Source organism: Bidens hawaiensis, unplaced genomic scaffold, assembly GCF_021521415.1.
Source record: "Bidens hawaiensis isolate Kalapana, Puna unplaced genomic scaffold, B.hawaiensis_p1.1 tig00006678_1, whole genome shotgun sequence".
NCBI lineage: Eukaryota > Viridiplantae > Streptophyta > Magnoliopsida > Asterales > Asteraceae > Bidens > Bidens hawaiensis.
This window is the reverse complement of record NW_027491454.1, coordinates 1035879-1042307: the sequence shown is the minus strand read 5'-3', so window position 1 is coordinate 1042307 and position 6429 is coordinate 1035879. Positions and strand designations below refer to the sequence as shown.

The following is a 6429-nucleotide window of genomic DNA, read 5'->3' as shown; positions in this document are numbered from 1 at the left end:
GACCGGTATAACATAACACCAAAGTTGACTTTCGTATCGAATGCCAATACTAAAAGACAATAGAAATCGATGCGAAACCCCTTGATTCAACCTAGTATAACACAGGGATGAGGGTGGGGTTCTGTGGGTAATTGTAATTTTGTAATTAAAGTTTGGGAGGGCACATTGATACAACTGCCCCCATCAATAATTAAATTACATAGCTTGCAAGATACGGTACAACGTGTATGAAAAAATGATTCGCGTTGTAAGTCTGCTTCAAGGGTGGCATTGCCAAAAAGGGTTTGGCGGATGACGAGACAATCACCTTCATCTGGTCCAATTAACTCCTCTTCTTCTTCTAAGACCAATGCCCGCCCTTCTGTTTGTTCATCATATGTTACCTATTGGTCGACGTGTTCGAGCTCAGCTAGCGTATCAATTCAATTGTTTGGACATTCGAATGACATATTCCCTATCCCTGGCACCAAAACAACGACGAGTAGCTTTGGCAGTAGGATTTACTTTCTCCATGGTATTACTCGAATTTTGTACCGAACAATTGCTTGAGTGATTGCTACTTGATTATAACTTCGTTACTTACACAATCTTTGAGAAAATGGAATGTCGGATCGGCACGAAAACAAGGCACGACTTTCTATGCTAAGTGTGTGTAAGTGGAGGTGAATTTGGGATGAATGGAGTCCGAATCCGTAGCCTCCTATTTATAGGCAAAATCCGCAACCCATCGCTATACATGATGGGTTCCTTGTTACCCCGTCGCGTATCGCGGTGCCGAAAAATACGCCGCCTCTGCCACGTTGTGACACGTGGCCTGTCATATTATGCCACGTGTTGACACGTGGTTGGACACATGTCCGGTGACTCAACATGGTCATCGCGATAAGCAATGACCTTGATTATTAGGTCGTAGCATATCGCTACTCCGCCCATTTTTGGGTTAATGTGCAAGTCCATAGCGCTACACGATGGGCTTAGTGCTTATGCCATCGTGTATCGTGATGGATTAAGATTTTCCGAATTTTCAATTTTGATCCCTATACTTTATAAGTTAGTTATTTTTGGCAAATTCAAGTAGGGTAAATTATGTGATGTGACCGGTATAACATAACACCAAAGTTGACCTTCGTATTGAATGCCAATACTAAAAGACAATAGAAATCGATGCGAAACCCCTTGATTCAACCTTGTATAACACAGGGATGAGGGTGGGGTTCTGTGGGTAATTGTAATTTTGTAACTAAAGTTTGGGAGGGCACATTGATACAACTGCCCCCATCAATAATTAAGTTATATAGCTTGCTAGATACGGTACAACGTGTATGAAAAAATGATTCGCGTTGTAAGTCTGCTTCAAGGGTGGCATCGCCAAAAAGGTTTTGGCGGATGACGAGACAATCACCTTCATCTGGTCCAATTAACTCCTCCTCTTCTTCTATGACCAATGCCCGCCCTTCTGTTTGTTCATCATATGTTACCTATTGGTCGACGTGTTCGAGCTCAGCTAGCGTATCAATTCAATTGTTTGGACATTCGAATGACATATTCCCTATCCCTGGCACCAAAACAACGACGAGTAGCTTTGGCAGTAGGATTTACTTTCTCCATGGTATTACTCGAATTTTGTACCGAACTTGTGATAGGCTTGGACACAGGACTTTTAGAGAATGAGTTGGATCGATAATTTGATTTTGGACATCCACTTTACCTTTTACGACGCTGTTGTACATCAACTTTGTGGGCTAAAATTATTAACTCTTCCAACGCGGAGTACAGGTGCAGTTCAATGAGATTGGCGACTATAGGACTATAGCTTCTAGCCCGCTTAAGTAGCGAACTAAGGTTTGAGGATCGTCTGGTGGTACATCACACTTTAAGATGAGGTGCATATTCTCTAGAATACTCTTCTGCCATTTTGGAGCCTTGCTTTAAAGCATGTAACTGAGAAACGTTTGATTGCGTATAGTACGCCTGAAAGAATTTTTGTTTCACCGATCGTTTCATCTTTAGCCAAGCCTTTATATTTTCCTTTCCTACTCGTTCTCGTTTTGAGAAAAACATTCGCCCACCACGTAGACGCATACATTCTTAGTTTCAATGCCACCACTTTAACATTCGCCCAAATCACTGACAAGCGTGACGGCGCGGGTGAACGAGATATACAGAATCGCCAAAATCTCCACCCGTAACCGCCGTCATTGTGTTCGCCCAATACAGCAACAGCAAACCAGTCGGTTCTTTGCCCTTTTAATTTTGGATAAAACTGCCATTTTTTGCTCTTGTTCAATATCTAATCACCTTCTCATGTTTAATTTGGTCGAACGCGACATCGATTAGGCGATGAGCGGATAGAAAGAAAGGGGTAATGGTAAGAAATTGGGTGTATCCATGAACAAGGGGGTGTGGAAGGGTACAGATTGGTAGTTGTGGTGGTAATTGTAAAGCCTTAGTCCCCGTAATTGAGGTGTTTAGTGCTAAAGTGTGTGATTCCAGCCATTTCTAGGTTTCCAGCTATGTGAAACAGAGGGGTATAGATTGGTGCTAATGGAATCTTTGGTGGTGTTGTGGTCCGGTAGTCTGGTGGTGGTGGTGGTGTAGAGAGAGAGAGACTAGAGAGATAGAGGGAGTGTATGTATAATATATATATATATATATATATATATATATATATATATATATGTGTGTGTGTGTGTGTGTGTGTGTGTGTGTGTGTTTATTAGTTTTTAAAATATATATTATTTAATATTTTATTTATTAGTAGGAGTAAAAAGACTAAAATACCCTGATGTGCATTGCACATGATAAAATTTAACGGTAAAATTTAACTGGTTTAGGCCTAAAGGAATTAACGTGAAAGAGATTTGAAACCAGAAGTGTGTTTTGCTACCATTTCTTTTGCTAAAGAACATCAACTGATAAAACGATCAAATATAAAGAATGTCTTTTCCTATTTTGTGTTAAAAAAATATATGAATAGATCAATTAAAATATATGAATATGGTTCTTTGCTGTTATCTGGTTGATTTCTTCAACCATTCACATTTCAATGTTTAATAAACAATTGATATATGAACTCCATGATTCGAAAACCATGTTTTCCGAAAACACGCATTCATATATTTATTTACAAGTGTGTCTTGAACATATTATCATTCCCATCAGTCTTCAAAACTATTTTAGCTACATATAATTTAATCGATACATGCTGTGTCTAATTTCAATAGTTGACCTTTGCATGCCTATATAAAGGTTAGAATACTAGATCATAAAACACACAAAATATCGAGTGAAAAAACCAATATAACCAACATGAGGAAAACCATCATTGTACTTTTGGTTACTTACATTTTGGTGCTTGGGTGCATGGGTGGTGCTCATGGTCAAGGCCATGGTACTGGTGGTGATTTGAAGATAAAATATTATGAGAAACTCTGTCCTCGTTCGGTTTCTGTTGAAAAGACAGTGAGGGATATTGTATGGAGCAAGGTTTCTGCGGATGCTACCATGGCTGCCAAGCTTCTAAGGCTTCATTACCATAACTGTTTTGTCAGGGTAAGTGATTTTAAGAGTAGAGAGTGTGTGTTGGTTGATAAAAACAAGTGTTTACAACTTTATTTTTGTTTGAATGGTTGCATAATATTAGCACTGATTAATCTTTAAACTTGTAGGGATGTGATGCATCAATTCTACTAGATTCTACTCAAAACATGACGGCTGAAAAGACGGCTGGACCAAACAGATCTATTTCTGGATACAAGGTTATTGATGAAATAAAGACAAAGTTGGAAGCCACTTGTCCCGAAACTGTTTCTTGTGCAGACATTGTTGCCTTGGCTGCTAGAGATGCCGTTTCCTTCCAGGTAAGTTGGTTCATGTAAAAGTGTTATAATATATACATAGCAACTCTTTTTATTGATGTGTTATGGAGTTTATTATCAAGTATCAATTATAGATTATATTAAATTTTCTTTTTTAGTCACAGTTATATGAATATTAGGATTGGAGTAGCATTTTGTCATAAGCATAATTTGTTTAAATTTATTATTATCCTTTTCAATTGCCAAGAGTTATTTTTTGTTATGAAACTCATACTGAAATTACAGTTTAAAAGGGAAGGTGTGGCCGGTTTATACGGGAAGGAAAGACGGAAGAGTCTCACTGGCCTCAGAAGTTGGTGGGAATTTACCATCTGCAGGTGCTAATTTCACAACCCTCCAAGCCCAATTCAAATCCAAAGGCCTTAACCTTAACGACCTTGTAACACTTTCAGGTATACATATGTACATATATATATTCACGTGCATCTATATATTTCTTTTCTACACTATAATTTTGTTAGCAACTGATGTTTTGCATGATAAAATACCCTTGTCGCCCGAAGACTCTACAACTTTACGGGAATCGGAGATGTTGATCCTTCTCTCGACCCAACTTATGCACAAACACTGAGGAACTTATGCCCAAACCCTATCAATCCAGCCACCGCTATTGAAATGGATCCCAACAGCTCTCTCTCGTTCGATTCGAGTTACTATCGCGCTCTAAACCAACATAAAGGTTTATTTGTATCCGATGCAGCATTACTCACAAACCATCAATCAGCTTCTATGGCAAGAATATTAGAAAATCAAAAGGTTTTCTTTGCGCAGTTTGCCTTGTCCATGGTGAGAATGGGGGCCGTTAAAGACGTCACCGTTGGTTCAGGAGAAGTTAGGAAAAATTGTCGAGTCGTTAATGGTCAATGATAGAGACGAGTTAATTCCTAGCTTGATGTTGTGTGGCATGTCCAATATAGGACGATGATATTATTATGTGCAACAACTTGTGAAAGTTATAAATTAATAAATTGAAGTGTTTAATTTATTGGGATGCAACTAGAATTTTAAGTCTCATATTGGGTTAACCCAATACGGCCCAATAAAAAAATGGCTAATGGATCTGTTGGGACAACCCATCCCACAATAGTCACACCAAGGGTAGGGTTAATGTAAAAAACAATAGTTTTGTGAGAAACGTAAAAATAAATCATGGTCATTGGGTCTAGGATCTAGCGGTTAATATTAGTAATTTCTAAACGCTGTATGGTGTTCTATTTACATGGTATAGTGTCGAATTTTGGGTGCTTTATTTTAGAGTTTTCTCACATACACTTTTTACAAAACAATTGTTTTTATTTGAACTTCCTTCTATATATGTCTTTCACCTTTATATATAGACGGGCTAACCTTTCATTTTCCACCACTCTGTTATCCTGATATTTACTCTAGGAATCTTGGTGTTGGTTTAGCGTTATAGTATTTCAATGAAAATTATACATACTTTGAAATTATATACTTGTAAAAATGGTTTTACCGAAATACTAAGCAGTATCTAATAGTATTAAATAAGAATCGAGTATCGATCCATGAACATGGTATCTTACTAATACTATATCTTCGTCATCATTTATCAAAATGAAAATAGAGTTTTTGAATGTTTTGAAATAATACAAGTAAAAATGCGAGTGAATAAATGGTTAAAGATAATCAAAAGGAAGGTATTCACTTGGAATTTGAATCTTTTTATTTAACTTTAATAGCGATTATGTGATTTCAACCCTCAAAACAAATGTAGGCTAGTGATATGGTCGAGAATATACATATTATAATATAAATATTTTTTTACACTTTTAAGTACTTTGTGCTTGGAATTAAATGAACATTACTCTCAAGTGGTTCATATATAGATTTTATTGGTTTTAAGAGATAAAGAGCTTAAATGAAATATTTTTACTAAACTTAACCGAACGGGTAATAATTCAAACATATTCAAGTTATGAATTTTTTTGGAAACATAATTCTACCAAGCTTACTATATCGTATGTAAGGCGTTTCAAATAATAAATATGATAATACCACATTTTTAAACTCAATTTATATGCTAGGGCACAAAGATTTTGCGTTGTGGATACATTATCTTGGCATATATTCTGGATAAGTTATCCTTAGCACATGTTTTCAGATCATGTCAGGATCAAGGATCCTCAGTACTTGTTATTTACTAACGATTGTTCTATTTTCTATATTGATATATTAGCAGTTATAATAGTTGATGACATGGTCAATCCTATTATTTCGCAGTCCAAGAGAATTAGCAACGTGGTCAAAAGCTATAACGGCTCTAGTGGGAAGGTGGAGAGATTATAGGACTTTTAGTTGTTAGCTTATTTGTATATAGCGAAGCTCTAATCACTTAGGATTAACACAGACTTTATACTACGATCTTGTCAACATACAATCACCTATAAACACACTTAGATATTCTTGTATCAATGATCAAGCTTCCACCATTGTAACATAATTTTTTGATTAATAAAGTGGTGATAGACGATTTGTCATCCCCGGGGATTTTATGCCGGCGATCACCATTTGATCAAAGGTTTTTCCTCGT

At 36.8% G+C, this 6429-nt stretch overlaps 1 pseudogene; it reads left to right on the top strand.

The window, feature by feature from the left end:
* The first annotated feature begins 3027 nt into the window (after nt 1-3027).
* LOC143633327 (peroxidase 24-like) lies at nt 3028-4913 on the top strand (annotated as a pseudogene).
* The last annotated feature ends 1516 nt before the right edge of the window (nt 4914-6429 follow it).